The sequence below is a fragment of the Passer montanus genome, unplaced genomic scaffold (assembly GCF_014805655.1).
Source record: "Passer montanus isolate IOZ18808 unplaced genomic scaffold, ASM1480565v1 scaffold45, whole genome shotgun sequence".
Lineage (NCBI taxonomy): Eukaryota > Metazoa > Chordata > Aves > Passeriformes > Passeridae > Passer > Passer montanus.
The window spans coordinates 11827130-11851491 of NW_024369373.1; the positions used below are offsets into that span (position 1 = coordinate 11827130).

At 41.1% G+C, this 24362-nt stretch overlaps 1 protein-coding gene across 3 annotated transcripts in view; it reads left to right on the forward strand.

Annotated features, from left to right (window-relative positions):
- VSTM2B (V-set and transmembrane domain containing 2B) overlaps positions 1-24362 on the forward strand; it is a 227015-nt gene that overhangs the window by 84040 nt on the left and 118613 nt on the right. For 2 of the 3 annotated variants that reach the window (XM_039721319.1, XM_039721321.1), the window contains exon 2: positions 15400-15459. The exons of the other annotated variant lie outside the window; for it this stretch is intronic. The gene's annotated coding sequence lies outside the window, so the exon portion shown is untranslated. The remainder of the gene's footprint in view (positions 1-15399; positions 15460-24362) is intronic. 3 annotated transcript variants of the gene reach the window in all.

The window sequence follows — 24362 nt, forward strand, 5'->3', positions numbered from 1 at the left end:
GCTGTAACTTCAGAAGGAGTATAGGGGCTCAAAAAATTTCTAAACAGTATCCTAATTTTTATGTAAATGTTTACATTAAACTAAATTGAAGAAAGGAATGGGGAGAATGAGGACTTCAGATTTCTTTTCCTTTTCTCACAAAGAAGGTGTTGTGTACCTGGACTCCAGCAAGGCCCTTGTCACTGTGTCCCACAGCAGCCTCCTGGAAAAGCTGCAGCCAGGGCTGGGACAGGAGCACTCTGTGCTGGGTTCAGAGCTGGCTGCATGGCCAGCCCAGGGAGGGGTGGGGATGGTGGCAGCCAGGCACCAGGGCTGTCCCTCAGGGCTCTGTGCTGGGGCACTGATCAGGCCTGTTTTGTTCAATATCTTCACTGGTGGTCTGGATGAGGGGACTGAGTCCACCAGCAGTAAATCTGCAAGTGACACCAAGCTGGGAGAGTGTGTCAGTCTGTTGGAAGGTAGGAGGGCTCTGCAGAGAGACCTGGAATGGTTGGATGGAGTTTAATAAATCCAAGTGCCCAGTCCTGCATTTTGGCCACAACAACCCCTGCAGCTCTACAGGCTGGGGACAGAGTGGCTGCACAGTGCCCAGGCAGAAAGGGACCTGGGGGCACTGGTCAACAGCTGACTGAAGAGGAGCCAGCTGTAGCTATGATATTTTATGAAAAATCCTTTCCTAGGATTTTTCCCTCCTGGGAAGCTCAAGAGCCTCAGGAGAAAGATGTAAACAATAACTCTCTGCTGCTGTGGAATGCAACAGGTGCATCTTCCATTGGTCCATGGGGGTTGTTTTCAATTGATGATCAATCACAGCCACCTGTGTCAAGGCTGTGAGCAGTCACCAGATTTTGTTATAAATTCTATTCTTGTTCATTCTAGCCTTCTGATCAATCTTTTCTCTCTGCTCATTTAGTATAGTTTTTAGTATAGTATGTTAATATAGTATATATCATAATATAATGAACCAGCCTTCTGAAAACATGGAGTCCAGACTCACGTCTCCACACACGGGGTGTTCACAACAGCCAGCAGTGTGCCCTGGTGGCCAAGACCAAATGTTCCTGGCCTGGATCAGGAAGAGCGTGGCCAGCAGGAGCAGGGAGGTCATTGGCTCTGGTGAGGGCACACCTCGAGTGCTGTGTCCAGCTCTGGGCCCTCAGTTTGGGAAGGACCTTGGGATGCTCGAGCACATCCAGAGGAGGCAACGAGGCTGGAGAGGGGCTTGGAACAGAAACTCTGAGGAACAGCTGGGGGAGCTGGGGGTGCTCAGCCTGGAGAAAAGGAGACTCAGGGGTGACCTTATCACTCTTTACAGCTCCTGAAGGGTGGCTGTGCTCAGCTGGGGCTGGGCTCTGCTCCCAGGCAACACCTGACAGAAGGAGAGGACACAAACTTCAGCCAAACCAGGGGAAGTTAGGTTAGATGTTAAAAAAACATTCTTCACTGAAAGAGTGACTGCACACTGAAATCACCTGCCCAGAGAGGTGGTGGAGTCACCAACCCTGGACACGTTTAAAAAAAGACTGGACGTGGCACTCAGGGCCATGGCTTAGTTGATGAGAAGGTGTTGGGTCATGGGTTAGACTAGATGATCTCAAAGGTCTTTTCCAACCTAGTTCACTGTGATTATGTGAATGTAACCTGTATTCTCATATATATGCACAGACAGAAGTTTTGGGTTGCTTTCTTCCTCCTTAAATCAAATTTTCTTTTCTCTTGTTATGCAAATAGGAATGGGAAAAGCATTTAGCCTGCAATAGGCACTGTGTAAGCATCTTGACTTCAGTCCCAGAGCACTCTTTATAGATAAAATGTACAAAATTAGGAGTAGTATTACATACTGGAATGTATCAAACAGAGTCAAGTAATAATGCTTCAAATTGAATTAAGTCACTGCTGTTTTGATATTAAGTAATTTTTGTATGACTGGTAACTTTGTTCAGTGCCCTTCCTTTTCTTTATGCATGACATTTTGCAAATAAAACTGTAGAGATCTAATTATGCAGCAGCTATAATAAAATACCAGTCTCCATGCAATTTTTTTTCCTCCCAACTTTAATCAGAAGCCACACAATGAAAAGTTTCAAATCCCTAAGAAAGGCAAATCCTTCCAAGTATGGGTTACGTTTATGAACTCTCAACTGTGTTGGTGGTTTTGAGGTCAGTAACACTTATGCAGGAAAAATTTTAAAAAGAAAACAAAAAGAAATTTATTTTAAAAGTAAATTACATTTTTTGCTAAATCAACTTTCTACAAACATCCTTGAAAGTGGCATTTATAATAGAAAAAAATTTGTTTGCTTAAAATTACATTTTTAAATATTATTTTGAAATTACATTAATTTCACAATAAATGAGAAACTGGGTCATCTTTTATTAAACACTCTGGACTCTGATAAAGTGCTAAGCCATACCTACCTGCTTTTATCTTGTTCAGATTCACATTGAAAACAGATGTTGAACTTCATAAAGAAACAAAAAAAAATCAAGGTTTAATAACTTATCAATACTTCTTGTGTTTAGTTACTCTTAGAGGACGGACTTATAAAACTTAAAATGATGAGTGCAGTAACCTCTGTAACTTTCATTTTTCAGACATGCTCTGGCAATTCTGTTTTTTAAGATGTTTATTTCTTCCCCAGGAAAGCCATACCTGCAGCAGGCTGTGTGCATTCTCTGCACCCCTGGTGTGTGCATCCCCCTGTGCACACCTGAGGTTGCTTTGAGGAGCTGCACAAGGACCTGTGGCCTTTTTAGCAGTTACAAGAACTCTGTCAAGGCCTCCTAGCTCCTAAATATTTGTGAAACATCTGTGAAATCTGGCTGAAAAGGGAGTGGAACAAGTATCCAAAAGGTTCTCTAAAGATATGGAGCAGAAATACTTCAAAATGGTACTATAATGCAGAACTCACTGTTTTTTTCTATTTTGGGAGAATGTAAGAGAAGTCAGTTCTTCTATATGTTGTCAAGCTGCATAAAAATAGACTTTTAAGTATATTTGACCTGAATCACAAGTTGCAGTGTTTGTGTAGGCCTCTAAATTGCAGAAGTAATCTTTGAACTGCCTTCAGATGTTCTGAGTGGTGTGGGTCAGGGAGGCAGACATGGCATCTGCAGGGAAATGTGTGTCTGCTATTCAGAGGGCAAAACGGGGCCTGAAAGTACCTAGAAAACATTTAAGACACAGCTGTGTTGTCAAACTGGAACAGAATCTGTCATTTTGGTGGGGAGCTTGCTTTATTTAGAAGACTGGAGGAATGACAATTTATATTTTTGAGCTTTGGCCTTGTTCAATTTGAAATAGCAAAGCCATCAGGTCCTGGAAGAGCGTGGTTATCCCAGAAGTGCTGGCAGCCCCTGGATGGCAGTGGCACTGCTGAGCTGTGCCAGCTGTCAGCTCTGATGCCACCCCCCTGGGGCTGGCAGGGACAGCAGGGATGGATGGATGGATGGATGGATGGATGGATGGATGGATGGATGAGTGTCTCCTCAGAGGGAATGGCTGGGATGGCCACAGGGGCTGCAGGCAGGCTGGTGGGGACAGTCCCCAGGCTGGGCACAGCACTGGGCTCTTCAGTGAGCCACCAGCCCCAGCTGGGAACTGAAACACAGCTCTGAGCATAAACACCTTGTGTTTATTGTGCTGCCCCACTGCAGCACAAAGCAGGGCAGGGCTCTCAGCCCTTTCTGTTCTGGCCCTGTAAAGAGAAGTTTAGGGAAGTCTCTGTTCTGCTGACCCAAACACTGAGGCAGCTCTGCTTTGCCTCCAGAGGTGACTGGATGCTGGGGTTTGCTGTCTTAAATATCCTGTGGGAAAACAAAAGGCAGAGTTTACATCTCCTGCCCTCTCATCTGGCTGCTGACACGTAACTTCAGTGCAAAGTGAGTGGGGACCTCTGTGCACCAGGCACGGGGAGGCTGCCACACATTCAGCTGATGGAGCTGTGCTTTAGCAGAATGTAATAAATTGCTTAAGTGTGTGAGCAGCAGCCTCAGCAGAGGTGATGGTTCCAGGGAATAGTGATGTGTTTCAAGAATTGTGTCATAGAAAATGATTAATGTTTCCTAATGACCCTATTCTCATGCAGGATTTACAGGAAGATCTTTAATACTAGCAGTGTTGAACAGTACTAGTAGTTAACTCGTTTTTCCCCATTTTTTTTCTTATTATTACTTTAAAAAGTTCGTTAACACCATATTTTTCCTTTCATATTGGAGACAGGACTGCCATTGTTCAGACAGTCCAGAAAAAAACTGTATGTCAGGAATAATATTTCATATATAAGCACAGTATTTCTTTCCTCTTCAGCCCTTGTACATCTCTATGCATATTCATTGAAATTAAAATTGTTAAAATAAAAATTGTTAAAATAAAAAAGTGAAACAAGTTATATGGTAATACTGGGGCTTTTTGAAGAAGATCTGTTCTTACATAAGCCTTACATGCCTTGAAGAAGGTATGTTCTTACATACTTGACCTCTTTTGTGCCTCTAAATCCAATAAGTACAAGAAGAAAGAGCAAAACTTTTGTTTTACTGCTTCAACAAAATAATGGTCTACGTGAGCATCCTTGTAATGTGGGAGAAATAATCTTTACAACAATAGTTTTATTTCATCTTAGCATTGCATACAAAAGAAGTGTATACCTGGTGTGTTCTTACTCATTAGTTCATGATTTAAATGTATGTTCCATAATGATATCCTTTGGGGATCCAACAGGTCTCAGCTTGTTTCCTTTTCAAAATCCCGTGTGTTCCTTGAGATTCTCTGAATCACTGTTGAGCTTCCTTTGGTACTTGCACATAAACCATGATCCCAGTAGTAAGTTGTGCTCATCACAGTCTCTTCAGAACTTATTCAGCCCCAAGAATTGTGATTAACCAGAACAGGTCGGGTACCTGCCCTGCTGATGCCATTCAGCCACAAGGAGGCTGTGCTTCACATTCTGCAGTCACGCAGGATCTTGTGTCAGCCTTTCCATTTAGTTTGTTACTCATTATCAGTAATTCCTTGTTGTCACAAAGAAATATCTGTGCTTTAGGAGTTTGGCACTATATAGCTTATTTTAATGAGGTTATTAAACCTACCTTGGCTTTATCTGCATCTGGCAATTCCTTTTTCTGCTACATATTATGAAAACACTCTTAGTCAATTTATTATTGATATTAATTTTTAATGTTTGCTGTAATCTGTGCTGGGTAATGTTATGAACTGTTTCTGTAACCTCGAGAATTACTCACAGGGTGCTTCAGCAATTCCCTGCTGCTTGCATGGGGGCTCCTGCTCTGCTTGTGCCCCTGGGCCCCTCTCACCTGCACAGGGAGCAGAGGTGAGCTGTCACTGCTGGGCTGGGGTCAGCCTGGCAGAGAGAAGAGGAGCCATCAGCAGTTTAACAGCTCTGGGCTGTGGGGCTGGGGAGAAGTAGGCAAAATACACAAAGTGCAGGTCATGGAGCTGGATTCAGAAAGGGGTTTGTGGGTAAGGGAAAACAAAGCCCATGTTTGCACTGAAATTTGATGAAAATTTAATTTTCATTTTCCTCAGTGAGTAAGCATTTCCCAGAGATGTTAGTGGTGCTTTCCTGTGGGGTGAACAAATACAGTAGTCCATGGGCTCTCAGAGCAGGCTGCTTCTGTTTGGTAACCTCTGTGTTCAAAGGCTGTAATCTTTAAAAGTGGGGAGTGGATTGTTTTTTCTGCATTCATTAGAATACTCTCAGATCCAAATCCTCTATCACCTTTTTTGTTTTTTGCATTAATGTGTTATTTATTCTATTTAATTTTGACACAATGAAGTAACTGAGGTGCTACATGAAAGCCCATCTCTTTTCCAGTTGCTCAAAAAACAAGAGAATTAGCTGTTGAATATTTCTCCTAGTGTACAGAGCCCTTTTAATTCCATTAACAATGCATGATTATGGAAGTAAAATGGCACAGCCAGTGAATTCTCATTGTAGATAAAAATAGATCAAGAGATAGTTCTTTTGATGTGTTGAAACAGAAGAACCTGCTCTAATAAGGTTTCCTTCCAAATCACAGAGCCTGAGCTTTGCCACAGGTCTCAAGACTTAGGGGGCCCAGCTTCCAAAAGTCCAGCTTTTCCTTTTAATAATCAAATCTGCATCAATAAAAACGTCCAACAGTGCTCAGAGATCCATGGCTCTGCTAATGTGTTACGAAAATGAAGTAGACTCTTCTAAATAGAATACAGGTGTTCACCCAGAGTGCTGTCAAACTCAGTTATTGAGGATAATGGGGTTCCCAATGAAAGTGACAGTGGCACAAGGACCACGTTTCCATTTTTTTTCCAGCCATGATGGGAAGGCCCATGGCTGCAAATCAGTTAAGATGGCTCTTGGGGTTGAGACTGTCCTGGGCCAGAGTCCACCAGTGCAATAAATGTCACGTCTCTGTTAATAAATATCAAATGCTTTGTATGTAACCCTGAAAAACAGCTTAATTCACAAATGAAAATTGGAATTTGCATCAGGTGTAACCAGGATGAGCCATGTTTGATCCCCTGGAAAGGAAAGCAGGATTTATAGCCTGCATTCCTCATACTAGTGAGGCTCCATTGTGTGAGGAGGAGATTTAGGACCAGGTTTGATGTAAGGAAAAGAATCTGTAGACTGCATGAAAGGGAAACAGGATCCATTGTCCATGCTCCAGGCACAGAGAACAGTGCAGTGCAGCAAGTGTGTTCCAACACACACAGATGAAAGGATGCCTAATAACAAGCCAAAAGTGCCCAGTGTTTGCCAGCAGTCCTTAATCCAACCGTGGATGGGACTGACCATTCAACAGGGAGTTAAATTCTCCCTTCCATTTCTGGGCCAAAATCTTACAAACAGCAAGATAAAGGCCATTTTAAGGAATTTCAGAGCAAGGGACTAAAATAGGACCCAATTCCACCTTTTTCTCTTCTCTAAAAGATGAGGAATGTGAAATTTTTGAGACCCATATGCACTTTTCATGTGCTTATGTTCAAAGTATACCTCTGCCTCCATCTCTGCAGGTGTCAAATTCTCTCTTTCTTTTGAGTTGGCTCAAAAATAATTTCAGAAATGACACCCTTCTATGCCATCTTCCTCATTTTTCCTCAGCTCCTACCTTAGGAACTTGAAATAGCAGTAAGATTGGTAAAAAGAGTTGAAAACTTTTCTTTCTGGTGCTATCTGATGTATGCTCTGTCTCATTTTGACTCCATCAAAATTAATACAGTGTGTAACTTTATTGGTAGCCATAAAAGAAATCATGTGGGTTAAATACAACAAATATGGACCATTAAGAGATTATAATTTCTGGTGGACCCAAGATTCAGTACATCTAAGCAAAATTGCTGCTCCTGTCTTGTGCACTGAAAAATGTTTTAAAGATTATCTGTAGTGTAATTCAGGGCTGACTTCCCCCCACTCCATGCCCCTCTTCTTGTTGCTTTTGTAGTTGGACAAGTCATGAAATAAAAGAAAAAATGGTCAACATAATGGCTGCAGAGAAGGACAAAACTGCTGTGACGTTAACTACTTGTGTAAAAAAGAAATCATGCTGATAAAGTAAACTTCAAGTTCCTTTCTTGCTGACTCCCTCTGTACTGTGTTTTTTTCCATTCTTGTTTTAGGGTAGCCTAAAGATGGCTGTGATTTAAAATGTTTCAAAGTTAATTGCACAAAATGCATAAGATTTATAAATATGCCCTTGCCCCTTCAAACTAGGTTCACTTGCCATATGCCTGCTGGTTTATACTTGAAGTGCTATTTCCTCCATTGAATTTCTCTGTGTTTGGTGACCTCAGCAGACTGTTAAAATGCTGCTAAAATTCACTTATCTGTGATCAAGTGAAGGGGAAGTGATTCAAAGGCAAATTTTTCAAGGTAGAATTTGTCTTCATAAGCTGCATTTTATTCTTTATGTAAACTGTTTCATTCATACACTACAGAATAGGTTTTTATAAAATGAATTTAAAAGTTGGTTTATTTAAACAGATAAGACAATATCTAAAGATATAAAAATTGACAAAATAGTACAGATATAATACAAACATATGGATGTTGCAGTATAATTATAAAGCAAAATCTATAGAAAAATTATGGTGATCTATTTCTTCATTATTATTGTGCAGACTTGGAAGTATTTCAATGATCTCTTTTCCTGGCATAAAAATGACTGCTTGCTATGCTAGAATTTAAATCTGTGTAAAATATTCACTTTGTTCTGTATAAAATTACTGTGAGTTGTGTGTGTCTCAGAGGGGCCTGGCAGCTTGGCGATGCTCTGCATCTGATGGTGGGACACAGGAAATTCCTTATTTATAGTCTGCTTTTTAAATGTGAAGGATTTTCTGTGCACTATATATCTTTTTATGGCACAGAATACCTTGGAGGAGTATCTGTGGCTCTGCAGTTCACTTCTGGATGTTTAATAACAGCAAACAATAAAATTTATTTAGTGATGGTGAAACAGAGGAACAGAAATTCCTAAGAGGGATGAGTTCTGATACATTTACTCAGCTGAAGTTGCAGGAAATAAGTAGCAATGAAATATGAGTAAAAATACCATGACTAAACAAACGTGTGAATTGTTTCAATCTCCAAATCCTTGCCTTTCTTTGGGCTATTGAGAGAGCTTCAAATCCCAAAAGATCTTAGATTTCAGATGAAAATGGATTAGCAAGGTGCAATTGTTATGAATAGTTGTTATGGAAAAAAACCGAGCGCTGTCTTCCAGTCATTTTTCTGAAACAACATTCATATGTGGTCCTTGGGCTGTTGGACATTTTCAGGAGAGTCATCTCTGAGCACGTGGCACAGAGCTGTGCTGGATATTCCCAGCACACCCAAGGGCAGAAATCCCCACTGCTGCTGCTGCAGGCTGTGCACAACCCCTGCTCTGTGGTGGCTCCACGTGCACTCCAGATTTCTGCCCTTTGCACACCCAGCTTAGTGTGAAAGTGTGCATTTCAGTGCTTATTTGCCAGCTGATGTTTATAACTTAATAGGCTTTCTGTGTGTCCCTTACAGCTCAGCTGGATTCAGAAATATTTAGTGTGATGGTCAGGAAATGAATTTCTATGTGAAAATTCTCCCATGGAGAGTAATGGAATTGTGATTATCCAAAAAGCAAGAATTCTGTCAAGTAACAAGATTTGCAATAAGTAACAAGATTTGGGATCTTTGAACTGCAACAAGTAGGGCATTTGAAAATATTTCATGAAAAGTAGGGAATATTGCAAAGGAGTTAGTAACTGTGAGGCAGAGATAATGAATGTTGGATGATTTGCATACTGTGGGACCAGAGCTGATGGTTTGGCATGGATTTAGTGGCTGGACACTCAACCCAGAATCTTGAACATCTGAACTGGTATCCCTGCCTCATATTTCTTGACAAGCAGTTCCCTCCCTGAGCTTGCAATTGATTTCTGAAAGCAGCTTCTTCCTGAGGATGAGAAGTTGCTGTAATAAAGTTCTGGTTTTGCTGTTAGCATTTGGTAATTGAGGAAAAAGTGTTTAATTGTATCAGTTCTGATGTGAACACAGGGAAATCTTTTAGAAAAAAACCAAAAACAACCCACAATCAATCAAAAGACTTTCAGCAATTAGCCCAAGTAGGAAAGATCTGGAGATCTGAATGAGTCTCAGCTTTCAAAGAAGTTGTCATGTGAGGCTTTCAAGTGTTTTACTGATGGCTTTCTCTCCTACATTACTTGTGTGATTTGAGGCTTTTATTCTCTGTGGGTTTTGGTCAAGAACTTTCATAAAATTTGTCTATGATCCTTCATGCAGCTAAATATGAATGCATCTTGAAAAAAAAAATAAAGGATTAAGAATAAAAAAGAGCATGTATATACAGAAAAACAGACTTATAAACTGTCTCTCATCCTATGCAATAAACTACTCTTACCTAGGGCTGCTGGAAGGAGTGAAGAAATCAGAGCCTTTTTTATTGTCACTTGATATATCCTGTTCAAAGATAAAATTTCTGATGAGTGTCACTTCTGAATAATTAATGAAATACACATTTTCCTTAATGTTTGTACTATTTTCTCCTTAGCAAAAATTATTGGGATGCCAAAAATATGGTTTTCTATATTTGTGTTGAGCAACATAATTTCATTTGCCATTGGTGCTGCCCTGGTCATCAGGATCATTTTGGAAGGTACATCTCAAACCTTCTTTCCTGCAGCACTGGGTCTAAATTTGCACTTGATCTGCAGGGCTGTGTGCAAGGGCCCTAGCACTGCTACCCAGGCAGGATTTGTGGTGCTGTCATTTTGTATAAATTATTTTTATTTTTTCAAACTACCAAGTTGTTATTGCTAAGAAGCCAAAAGCAAGCACGTTCATAATTTTTGATTTTTTTATATCTGGGCTGGGGAGAAAGGCAGAATATCTAAATGGGGATTTAAAAAAACTACTGTGGAAAAAGTGAATTGTCCAATTCCATGTTAAAGGAAGGCAGGAGAGTCTCACCCCTGGCTCATGAGCAGCTCTGCTGAGGATCAGCCCAGGGCAGCCAGGCCACCTGGAAGGAATCAGGTCAGGACAGAGATATTTCTGGTGCTGCTTCCCATAATTTCTCTGTAGAGAATTGTTTCACTTAAATCATTGTTACAGGCACAAATGAAGGGAAAATTTAAAGGAAATAAATGTGTCAAATCCGTGGTTGCTGATTTCACCCAGCTGAACTGAAGCACTGCTGGTTCTCCACTGCCTCTGTTTCACTTGAGATGAATATGCAGCTGAAAGAGGAGATACTCCAAATCATGCTGAGGGTTAATCTCTTACAACCCAAAGAAATTTCCTAAGCTGACCCTCATCTGTGCTTTTGGAAATAAAGAAATCATTTGGCCAACGCTCTCTCCATTTGCAATTAAGCATGCTGGCAGCCCTCCAGTGGGAGCTCTGTAGGCAGGAATATTTAGCAGCACAGAGGATATAATTTCCATACACTGACCCAGGCTGTTGCCAGATGGAGTAGAGGGCTGTGGAATGAAAGTAAATCTACAAATGTTTTTTGTGAGCAAAGGGAACCACTTCTGATTTTGGGTAGGAGTGTGATACTGAGATAAGGAAATAAACATATTTCTTCATTATTTTCAGGGGGTTCCTACCCTTTTGTTTTCATTTGTCTTGTTTGTTTTCATCTTATCTTGAAAAAGAGACTACAAAGCTTCTTGTAAACTCTATTATCTTTCACTTTGTGCCAAACAGTGAAGTGACATGCAGCAGCACTGCAGCTTCATGCCAGCAGCTGGGAGGGCTGCTCTGAACCCAGGAAGGGGGAAAGACTTGGGGGAAATTGCAGGTTTTGACAGTTTTATTGGAAATTCTGCCAGGCTCTGGTTCCAGTAATGCTGCTGGGGAGAGGGGCTGCCACACTGGCACAGCCAGCCCACTCCTGCTCTTGTTTCTGGCTGTTCTCCCATGCCAAGGTCCAGCGTGGTCCTGGCTGCAGTGTGCTGGCTCGTGCTCGTGCAGGGCAGAGTGGCCTGGGACTCAACTTCTCCATTCTCCAGTAAACCAGCCTCGTGCTCTGGCTGTCATGTTGACAGATGACATCTACCTTTGATTATTTGTTTTGTAACATTTTGGAGCCGGGATTTGATGGCATAGGTTTGAAAAGTAATGAAGACTTCAAAATAATGAGACCTCAGCATTTGGCTGCTCACACCATGGGGAGCGTGAGCCTGGGTGTGGATGGCCACAAACTAGATGGGGGTTTCTTCTAGAAATTGGTTTTGTTGCTAAAAAAAACCCAAAAACTTTAAACAGATCTTGGTTGCACAAAGATTACTACATTTCTGTTTCTAGTAATTATTTTTTTAAACTAATTAAAGTAATCATCCACTCGGGCATTTTCTGGTTTGAGCAGACTTTTCTTTGTCCATATTTAAATGAATACCTTAAAAGAATTCTTTCTAACTGCCATATATTAAAGCTGTAAATCAGAGAACATAGTATGCATTACCTTCTTACTACAAGTTTCATCTGTGCATTTTTACTTTTGTAAGGTCACCAGGCCTTGATCTTTTTTCTGCTAAGCACTGTCTCCTTGCAATAATGAGTGTCTTGCTGTAAGAGGATTTCAGCTGGACAGATGTACCTTAATGTCTTGCAGCAGGATTTACTGTTTTATAAGACTGATTCTGGATTATTGTGCTCATGGTTGGAATGTGGCAAATACTCAGGTTAAAGGAGTAGTGCTCGTGGTAAGGAAACTTTGTGGCAAGGAAACTTTGACCTGTGCAAATGCAGAGATCCTTGTACAACAAACAAAATACTTTAATTAAGTTCAGCTCTATAATTAACTGTTACACTAGCCTATGCTGTAGTTCAGAAATAAATTTCAAGCAGGCTGGCTGAATCTGGCAAGGAAACTTTGACCTGTGCAAATGCAGAGATCCTTGTACAGCAAACAAAATACTTTCATTAAGTTCAGCTTATAATTAACTTATACTCACACTAGCCTATGCTGCTGTACTTCAGAAATAAATTTCAAGCAGGCTGGCTGAATCCTATTGTGCAGGAGCATAACTGTGATATTGTTCTAATTAGGTGTTGTTTGAAACTTTTAGTAATTGTTTACAGTTAAGTTTCTGAAATTACCACTGTGCTAGTGGCTTTCCAGTACACATTGTGGAGAAAAATCATTTTGGCCAGGTGAAAGCTCCAGTCTGTGATTTCCATACATAGTTTTATGAACAAGCCATCTGTTGGCTATAGGTGGCTTTTGGAAGGTGTTAAGGCAGTTCCAGATGCCCAAGATCCTGTAGTGGAGAAACTCTGCCTGGAAGGCTTTATGTGCCCCAGGGGGTGTGCCCTTGTCCCTGCCCTGCCCTGTGACAGTCAATACAGTCTGTAAAGAGTGTTGATTACACTTGGTAGAATTCCTGTCTATAAATTATTTTTGCCATATAAAGAATTATAAACCTGTTAGTTTTTTGGAAGGTGTTAAGGCAGTTTCAGATGCCCAAGATCCTGAGTGGAGAAACTCTGCCTGGAAGGCTTCATGTGCCCCAGGGGCGTGCCCTTGTCTCTGCCCTGCCCTGTGACAGTCAATACAGTTTATAAAGAGTGTTGATTACGCTTGGTAGAATCCCTGTCTATAAATTATTTTTGCCATATAAAGAATTATAAACCTGTTAGTACAGAGAGCAAATATTCAGAAAATTCATAGAAGCAGGCTTATTCCTTATTCTGTAGGGGGTTTCATGTGTTGGCTAAAGAGAATGTATTTCACCACCATCAAATCTCCTTGCCTGAATGTTTATATTATGGGGTTTTTATTGCTTTTAACTTGGTAGAATGATCCTAGTTGGGATTGAGCCCTACAGGATGTAGCTGCTCTTTAGTAGGTTCCTCAATGTCTTATTCACACCTTTAGTTGTTCTATCTCAGCCTTACTCTGGCTGTGGTTTCATTGCTCTCCTTGTGCATCTCCTGAAAGAGCTGCCTTTTGCTTTAATGCTCAGCATTTCAGCAAAATGATGCTTTTGTTGGAAAATGAAGCACAGGGGGTGTGGAAAAGATCCCAAGCAGTACATAGTTTTCTGTTTCAGTGGCACACTTCCAACTTGTGGAAATGCTTACCTTCCTTTTTCCTAGCACATACATCTTGAGGGGATTCTTGAATTTTATTTTTTTGAGTAACAACTTGACACTTTCACATGGGAAAAAGTTGGCACTGGAGTTGAATGTTGGAGTTGAGTGCAATCCTTTTGTTCTTGCTTCTCAAAGACTCCTTCCTAATGCCTGTAACATTCTTATGCTTTTGCAAATGTGCTTGTCTGAAGTACTGCTGCAAATTAATTTCTTTATCTAATTCTTTTTTATTTCCTTCTGAATGCTATTGGGGAATAAAATCAAATGTATACAATGTGCACCAAATGGGATTGCCTCTTCCTTTAAGGTCTAGTTATTGTAGACATTTGCTCTTGCTGTGCAGAAAAATAATGTTAACAGCTGCTTAATCTAGTTAGAAATGCATCTTGCTGTGTATTAAAAATTACTTCCACTTATCTTTTCTAGTGGTATAATTTGTAAAATCACATTTTAAAAACTGAAAGAGCATAAATGTAACCTTGTTCAGTCATTTTATGTGTTAACATACAGAGGGTGAGCATTTAAAAGGCCTTTGAGTATATGACAATTAAAATAGACACCTCAGAAATATCCACCTCCTAGGCACTAGAGTACTCCCAGAAATCTTGCCCAAAGGGATTGTAGTAGTGCTAGATTATTTCAATTAAAAAAAAAAGAAAGAAATCATTCTGCTTCTTTTCAAATGGGATTTGCTATTTCTGGAAACTATTAAATGTTCAGATCGAGGACCCACCCTTTATAAATTAATGCAGCACAGAAGAGTAATTAAATTTGGTAATCTCATTAAAGCTTTTAATGGAATTGATCATTTCAGGGAGTTTTTTCTGGTTATTGGGATTTCTGAACAAAAGAGTCACTATTGGATTATTACTGTTCTTTTCCAGTAGCAGTTTGTTTTCAGCTGCCAGGCAAGACAGTCATTGTGGGACCTCAGTTTGTTTCTGCTGAGGATGGGACCAGCGTGCAATCCCCCCAGGAGATGAGGATCTCAGCTGTAACTCTACCCTAGACTGTTTGCCACAAGTTACATAATTTTTTTTTCTAAAGCTGATTACAAACTTAGCTCTATTTTGAAAATGCTTGTTCATTAAAGCAAAAAAGTAAAGCTGTCATTTTTTTACTTTTTGTAAATATATTCATCAACATGGAAATTATTTGTTCAAATCTACCTGATTTGATTCTCCAGTAAAGAATGCCTTTAAGGCTTCAGCAGTATATGGTTACTGTGAAATAAATAATTATTCCCTTTATTTTTTTCATTTAGAAACTGTTAAAATTCTATTGGTGCAGTATAAATAAACTGCAGTATATCTATAAAATTGCTGTACTTATTTTACTGAACATTGCTCATTGTTTTTCAGTTTAAAACAAACCAATGTAAAAAGGCAAGAATAGTCCTGAACAAGTCTGTTTACTATATTAGTGAGTCCTACACTGTGGATGCACATATTTTCATTATTTGTGTATGCATATGCATTTAAAGCTATTGCCTTGTTTTGATGACCGCCTTCTCCATGACATTATTGTGTTTTCCTCAGTCTTTTCCAACCTGAGAAATTCCACTAATTAATCTCTTTCTACATGTCCTTCTTACCTTTTCTGCTTGGTTCCTTCAGATGTGAGAGACAAGAACAGCATTGACTGCTGAGGGTGAATGTTGATGGTAGATGGGAAGGAAGTGAGAATACAGTATAAATCCTTGTATATTCAGTGTAAATCCTTGCTTTAAGAGGTAGAAATAAGATTTGTGGACATGTGGCCAATTTTCCTGCCATCCCATATATTTTTGGTTAATCTACAGGTCAGAATCAGGACTGCACAGTGAGTTTGCATTCTGCACAGGACTAGAACAGTGGACCAGGTGAACAGAAGAGCACAGCAGAGAGAACCACTGCTCCCATGCCTAGAACAGCCCTTTCCAACTGACAAATAATCCTGTGCCATCCTGTCTGTACATCCCTGCCCTCCCCTCCATCCTTATCCCAGAGCCAGTGCTCTGCAGGCAGCAAAACCTCTACAGACACAGACTAAAGTTTGTTCTCAGGTATTAATTCTGTCCCAGTCTCTCTTGAGACAGCAGATATAATGGTGGGCTTTGTATAATTGCAGCAATTTTCAACAATATTTACTGTTTTCATAGAACAATGTACTGTGAGAACTTTTATTGACATAAAATGGCAGTTAATGTCAGGCAAAAGTTTTTCATTTATGCCTTACATTTAAAGTGCATCTCCAAAAACAAATGATATGGGATTAGTTCAGACCTCTGTGAATATTTTCTGCTATAGATACCATTTATTTTACTTTTGCTGCTGGAAGATTTGTTGTAAGAAATGTTTATGTAAAGATTGATAGAGCCCATTTCAGAGCCACCTGAAGGGGACTCAGCTGATTTGCAGGTACCAGCTTCCAAGCTGCTTTGTAAAATAAAGGAGTGAGGAAGACCAGAGCAGGAAGGACTTTGTGCTGTGACTGGCAATCCTCTCAAGCTTCATGCAGGAGACAATCAGATGCCAATGCCAATCCTGACTGGCTTCCTTTCGTGTTCAGTGCTGGGGCAGAGGAGAGAGCTCAGCTCCTGCCCCGTGGAGGTTGCTCATGTGCAAAGCCAAGGAGCTGCTGTGGGCACTCCTTCACCTCTGCTGCAGCACAAACCCCTCAATCTCTGAGATGCATCACGGTGACCCTGGCTGGGCTTCCACGGGAAGAGCTGATGCTCCCTTGCTTATCTAAGATTCAGTCAGTGACAGCAAGAGGAAAAGAAGGGGAAAAGATGGAGGAAAGATGCCTCTGACCCTGCAGTGCAAGGAGGGTGCTCACTGAAATTGCCCAGGTAAATCCACAGCACTGGGTCTGAACACTTGTAAATGGGGAGTCAGTTTAACATCATGCACATCTGCTTAATCACTTCTCTACTATCTCAAAATTCTCAGTAAACTATTTTAAATATCATCATCATGATTAAAGTGCTAAAATACTCCAGGAGCCACTAAAATGGCATTAAACTTAATCTTAGCTTTGCTAATTATCAGTCTTATTCCTATGAAAGAAGAATATAGTCGACTTTGCGTTAATCTCTTTTATCAGGCAATACCATGTACTAGAATGAAAAAGGAAAATAATCCTGATTTGAAAATAAATTGACCAAAAAGGGAGACAAATTCTAGCAAGGTTTCCCCTGACAGCTGATTTTCATGAGTCTGGTGACTTGGAAGGAAGGAGAGTCCACTGGTGAGAATTAGGACTCAGTCTCTTATCCTTTGACCCCCAACAATGCCCAAGGAAGAGGGTTTTTGTGTGCCTGAAGGAATAATTCTACCACTAATTCCTTTAAGTAAAACAATTTTTAAAATTTCTGGCTTCAGACTGTATAGAAACAGCTGCACTTTCTTGAGGAATGCTGCGGTGTAACTGCAGTTTATCATCTTACAACACAATTTCCTTTCATGTAAAGCATTCCAAAATTACTCTGGAACACTCTGAGTCTAATGAAAACTTATGTCTCTGTTAAGAAAGGCTTTCTAATGTAAAAAGTTTGCCAACTAAGGGCTGGGCACTTGGGAAATCAGATAATGGACTTCATGAAATTTTCTAAGAGGGTCAAACCAAAATATTTATTGTTTGAGGTACCACCACCTCCTCCTACAAATAGTCCCTCTGTTCTGGACTCATGAGCTGCAGGCTGTGCCTTGCCAGCAATGTGAAAACAGGCTGGGCAGAGAGGGAATGGTCAAGGTGAAGGTGTCTGTAAATATTTTCAGGTACAAAGGACAGTTCATTTAGTGGCAGTACAACAGAATACTTGTGAGAATTTTACTGAGAGAATATTTACAAGAGCATGTACTGATAGGAACAAGGTGGGGGAATGGCTTCAAACTGAGAGAGAGCAGGTTTAGGTTAGAGGCGAGGAAGAAATTCTCAACTATGAGCAAGGTGGGGGAATGGCTTCAAACTGACAGAGCAGGTTTAGGTTAGAGGCGAGGAAGAAATTCTCAACTATGAGGGTGGAGGGCCCTGGCACAGGGGTCCCAGCGAAGCTGTGGCTGCCCCATCCCTGCAATGTCCAAGGCCAGGCTGGACAGAGCTCTAACCTGGTCTAATGGAAGGTGTCCCTGCCCATGAGAGAGGGATTGGAAATAAATGATCTTTAAGGTCCCTTCCAATCCAAACCATTCTATGATTATATGACAGAAAGCCACAGCATTATGCCTTGGCCTGTTCCATGGTTGACTGTTCATACCATGTGGAAGGGCACCCCATTTTCCTCCTGAATTGCTTCTGGGATGCTTTGTGGACTTCTGCAAGAGGGGAGGAGTCCTACAGGAGTACAGATGGGGATCTCCACACTGGGAAGCATGGTGCCACCATTTGTGGTTGGTCATGCAGTGGCCTTGTGTCTGAGAAAGGACCCTGGGGTGCTGGGAGCAGCCTCCAGATGAGCTCTCAATGGCTCTGTGCATGACTTGGTTAGAGATTCAGCTGACTTCAAATCCAGTTTAAAATGCAAAGAGAGCAGAAACCATTCCTCAGTAGCATTAGTGAGTGAATCAGGGTGGTCACTGTCAGTCTGCCCCAAATGCTCAGGTAACACCCAGCAGACTGTGGCACAGGGGCTTTTCCATTGCTGCCATTTGTCCTCTCCCCAGGGCCTCAAGCAATTCCATTGGCTGGAATGTAAGGTATTGCCACATGCTTTTGGTTTTAAGGTATTGCCAGATGCTTTTGGACATGGTTGTAATATCCTCTATACATGATTTGAGTGAAGTGCCTTCCAAATGGGTTTCATTTGCCTACTCAAAGCTGAATTTAGCTGAAATTTCTTGGATTATTGGCGTTTGAGCATGCAGTTTGAGCTTCGGGAGGGAATTTTGTCTTTTTGAAATTAAGCTGTCTTTTCAAGGTATTTGATAAAATTAAGACCTTCTTTAATTCTTGAGGTTCTGTTTCCAGTGCTGCAAATCTAAAGCTGATATGGGTTAGATTTGAGGTTATTTTGTTTGCATTTGAGCAAGTAAATTTTCATGAGAAGTATTTTGTATGCTGCTTTTCACTTTATAGTACAAACGGTACTGATAAATTGCAAGTTTTGGCAGCATTATGTAAAAAAGAGGATTTTATACCTACATAAATTTGATTATGAACTCTCCTAAAAGTTTTCTGTAAGCTAAATGTTGACTTAAGATTCTCAGACATCTATTTCAAAACAATTGCAATTAAAAACCTATCTTTTATGACTCCTAACCTATAATGTTGAAATATCTTGCCATTTTCAGAAAGACAGAGCTTCAAAAGTTCTCAGATTATCTTGCAGAAACCAGAGTAATTCTCCATAGTACTTTTAAAAAACATCTCTTCATGCAGTCTACAATTGATATAAAGAGCCATGCTTAAAGAAAAAATGTATTCTTTTGAAATTTAACACCTGAAATCTTTAAATGGAATGGGGAGCAGGTGATTCTTCCTTAATATCCTGCTGTACAGAGGACATTTCCAGCACCAGAGAGCACCTGCTCCTCCTGCTAAGGACTGTGTGCATCTTTGTGTAGCTGGGCTTGTGCACCCTCTGATCATCACTGTCATCCTTATCCTCAAAAACAACCTGTTGCTCTTGGGTGAGACTGTGGGGACCTGTAAAAGGCACACATTTTCAGGACAAATTAGGATTTGCTACTTAACAGCTTTTGTGTGTGTGTATGTGTTGAATAAATAGCACATTGTTTTCATGACAAAATCTCTTTGCATATAGCTTAGAGTGGAAACTTGACATTGTGGCTTTAACAGTGCCAAAATAAATGTCTGGTAAATTAGCACAAATAAATGTTCTTGTGGTTTACTGTCTATGGGGAAAATTAGTTTTCACTTGAAAATGTTGGAGCTAGCAAATTGGGAATATTAATTTATCCCTGCTCATGCTCACAGGCTTTTTATTCTCAGGTGTTTAGCACTTGTGAGTGTTTAAGCTCCTTGGTGATGAAAATGCCAGTCCTGCCTGGCCTCATCATATGAAGAGTGAGCGTGTCCCCAGGCAGTCCCGTGTGGGTGCTTGAAACCAGGCTGGAGCAGCTGCACCTTGGCTGGCAGAGGTGGCTCTGGGTCCCTCCTGGTCACACAGCTGCATTGTCAGGGTGGCCCACGGGTCAGGGAGGATCCCTTTGGGACCCCCTGGATCTGGGAGAAGTGTGTGGTCCCCGGGGTGTGCTGGCAGTGCTGGCACAAACCAGAGGGGTCCTGAGCCTCTGTCCTTGGTGCCACCTCCTCTCTGACCCCACACCTCGTGGATGGTAGCAAAGTCAGCAGTACTGCCTCAAGAGCTTAGGTGGAAAGCTAAGTAAGAGCATCAAACCTCTAGGCCAGAAAGCACTTTATACATTCCCAGCCAGAAATCATAAAGCTCAGGTCACACCCTTACTGAATTTGTCCGAAGCTAAGGGAAAGAAATAAATCTTGGAAGAAGCTGTTAAGGATTAATTTTGAGAAAGGTCAGCTCCTCAACATTTTCTGGATTCCAGAAGTACTTGTTCATTCAGTTGCAATGCTGTTGGCAGTTTAAAATATGGGTCTGGACTTGATGGGGATGGGGGTAATCTATTAATCAGCACTTCATCATCTACAGCTGCTTATCTTCTCTTTTCTGTAATTCCTCTTTTTAGTTGGACATCAGCATTGTCTACGTACTTCATACCATCCATCAGGAGGAATGAATGAAGTACACAGCAATATATCAGCTTGACTAAGCTCAATAAAGCAAAAGAGAAGCAGAAAATTATTGCAATAATCTTAAATCTTTAATTATAGTGGAGTTAAATATATATCATTTTCTTTACTCATTATTATAGTGATAAAGCCCTGCTCTAGTACATAGTCCTAATTTGACAGAGAAAGTTTCTTCTTATTATATTAGGTAAAAACTCCCCCCTCACCTTTTTTAAAAGAAAACTTTTGGTACAAATGATGTCTGACCTGTTTAATACCACAGTTCCAATACATCTTGGCCAATGCTTCTTCTGGATTTTATATTAAAAAATTAACTGAGCTTTGGAAGGAATTAACTTCACTCCAACTGTGCCTCTTTCCTGTGTGTTTGACAACCAAAAAAAAAGTCTGCTAAGTTTTCAATGAGAGATTCAGCTGTTCCAAAGAATGAATGGCACTCATTTTTGTCTTGGTTAAAAATACTTGCAGATGTTTCATTAATAAACTGTAGTGTCCTCCTATGAGAAGAGATTAAATTTGATGGGAATGCAGGAAATGTTCTTGCTGCTATTTGCATGAAAGTTTTCCCAGCCTTGGCAGAGCTACAGGAAGCTCTAAGGGGCTTATTGGGCTTGGCTGACAAATGTTCAAATGTTCTGAGGGTTCTGTGGCTGCCTGGAGAGCTCTGCCCAGGGCTGCAGGGAAGGAGCTGAGCTCCCCCAGCACATCTGTCCTGGCACTGGGGTGGGATTAGACTGGACCTTAAAGCAAAACCAGAGGTGTTCTTCCTGTGCTTGCTGCCACAGGTCTAGGGAAGATCAGGGGAGACAGAGAAGGATGAGGGGTGTGAGAGCTGCAGTTGGTGAGGCTGCAGTGGACTGGGGCTGACAGCTGGGCAGAGCAGAGGTGGAGACAGCACTGCCAGACCCTGTGGAGGATGAGGGGCTGGAGGAGGGCTGTGAACCAGAGCAAGTGTTTGTGGTGGCTGCCCCACCAGAGCTGGGGCCAACCCACAGATTTCTCTGCTGTCAGTGTTAATGGGTTCCCAGGAAATTTACAGGGATTTTCCATGTTTATATCCCTTTGCTTTCTTTACACAATGCTGTGTATTCAACTTTGCCTACCAGACTTTGAGATGAGCATTAATATAAGGCTGAATTAACAAATGTTAGAGGGAATTGAAGGAACAGGTTCAGATGAATTTATTGTTTTCCTCCATTCCTTTAAGTCTGAAATTATATCAAGGTTAAGGTTCTGAGACTTGACTTTGCAAGTTCAGAATTGTTGAAATTACCTGTAGAATGATGGATGGGGCTACACAGCAGAAGCACAGTAATGTTTTGGCAGCCCATTTGCCAATTCTTGCAAGAGGACTGACTCAGAACACACAGCCCCAGTCAGTGAGAAACTTTCCAAGCTGAGTGCAATCCATGCAATGAAAAACAAGCTCTTCTGGTGCAGAGGATAGAATATGAAGTCATTGCTTTTAATTAAACTGTTCTGAGTGAGACTGAACTTTGCAACTTCAAAGCATGTGTAATTGATGGATTTAGTGCTTTATACATATCTCCATAGTCCCAAAAATTCTGGTCACGTTTTAGGTAAGTGGTGGTCATGAAAGCAATTTATGGATTAACATGGATTAAAGGGAGGTTCTTTCAAAGGAGCATTTCAGCAGTAAGAATGATAGGCCTAAATGGCACTTGTTGTAAAGTTTCTAAAAACTACACTTGCTGCTGTGGACTAGACTTATAATCAAAGCTGTGATTTAAATTTTCCTTAATAACTTCATGTTATAACTTTTCCTTTCTGTGCCCTCTAAATTACTTTGTCTATTCTAGATAAATGGATCTCATCAAGAGTGAAAAGGACATCTTTTGTGAAGCATCAAATCTTTCTTGCTGGAATCTAGATTTATTAACTTCACATTATGAAGTTAATAAATGTTGTCCCTCTCTCCCTTCAGAGGCCTTTAAGGAGAGAATGGACTGAACACTTAAAGGTTTAGGACATTTATGTGTAATGAGGAGTCCTTAAAAATGAATTGCATCTTTATCCTTAGGGGTTGACACTTAATGTTTGGGAAAAGCACCTTCTAAAGAGTTTCCTGGTGGTGGGTTTTTTTGTTAGTTATTTGAAGAAATCCATTTAGGGCCTTCTAATCTGTTCTCTCAGACATTCTGTGTGTAGTAAGATGTTCAACTCTCTTCAAGCTCCAAATGGAGAATTAATGAAATGAATAGTTTTACTGCTCCAATCTAACCCTAATTATAGAAGAATGTGTTACTGGGATTGCAGCTTTGAGCTGTACAGTAATTTACAGGGATCATTCCCAGAGTATCACTGTCCCAGCAGAGCAGAAGGATGCAGAGCAATCCAGCAGCCCACACAAGAGACAGAAGAATGGCACAAACACTGATGTACACATTTCAGAGGCAATGTCATCCCTCTGTGCTCCTGAAGATGCCTCAGGAAAAACTGGGTGATCTTTTTAAGTGCAGGAGATGTCTGGTGATGACAACTATGAGTCCAGCAAAAGACAAGATTTCAATTATCAGCTGTAGTTATTCAACCTATAGAATACACTTCCTTACATATGCAAGCTATTCTCAAGCACAGCAGATTTTTATCTAGAACATTGAAGACACACTACAAACATTTGGACCCAAAAATGAGATTTATTTCTCATGAAGATGTAAGTATCTATATGAAAAAGCACTCAAAAATCCGGAAATATCAGTGTTCTATTCATTGAAGAGGCACAATTCCAAGGAAAGCAACGTACCTTTGATTTGCATGAATAAGAACAATTTTTTCCTCTGTGAGCATTCTTTTGAAGAACCCAACCAAAGTACTTGTGACTTTGCCTGAAAGCTATAGTTAGCACTAATTTATCTAAAAGTATGTAATGAAGAATATTTTATCCAGCTGTAAGTATGTGATGATGAATTAGTGGGAATATATAGCCATTTGTTATGCTTATATAGCAGCTCATAGCTGTAATAATCCTGGATCACTTCACTCTTCTCTGTGAATTAGGCAATATTAATATCCATTTTTGTCAATGGAGATTGAGAGACAGAGAGACAGAGAGCTCTTACCATCTGCTCTTAATGGAGGCTTAAACTCTCATCTCTCCACCCATGCAGATAAACTTAGGAAACTTTAGAGGTACTTTATTTCTAAAGTTCACATATCTCCTAGGACCACATTGTCACAGGTTTGAACTTTTGAACAGAATACCTTTGTTTTGGATCACACCTAGAGGAAAGGCCTCTCAAGGTCTCCCAGATAACTTCCATCATTTCAGCCTAAGGGAATCATAGAATCACAGAGTGGTTTTGATTGGAGAGGAGCTCGAAGGTCACCTCATTCCATCCTGCCTGCCATGGGCAGGACACCTCCCACTGTCCCAGGCTGCTCGGAGCCCTGTCCAGCCCAGCCTTGGGCACTGCCAGGGATGGGGCAGCCACAGCTGCTCTGGGACACCTGGGCACCCTGACAGGGAACAATTCCTTCCCAACACCTAACCTAAGCCTGCTCTCTGTCACTTTGAAATCATTCAAATTGCATTTGGTAACTCTGACTGAAACACCCAGGAAGGTGAAGCAGTGTGTGTGGGGCTTGCTGTGGGCATACCTGTATGAAGATTTGGGCTCCTGTGCCTGGTTACCCAAGCTGTAAAGCCTCAACTTCAGTTATTTTCCTGAAGGTACCTGACAATTCTGTTGTGGAGCAAATGATTTAAATTGCTATCTCCAAAGTCAGTACCTCCCATTCCTTCCGAGCAGTCGATCACTGCCCAGGAGCTGTCTGAGGCACTGGGCTGGTGCTGTAGCTCTGCCTGCCTCCCCAGGGGCTGTTTGGGGTCTGACAGATTCCAGCGTGGTGCCTCTTGCCAGGCACTTTGCAGCTGAGCTGCAGAGCAGAGGAGCAGCGTGGGAGCTGCAGCTGTGCCTCCTCCAGCCCTGCTGCACGGGCTGGCATTCCCCTCCCAGCCCTGAGCTCTCATGCACCGAGGAGAGGAACAGGGGAGAGTTCTTTTCTTTTTCTTCTCCATCTCCTTTTATA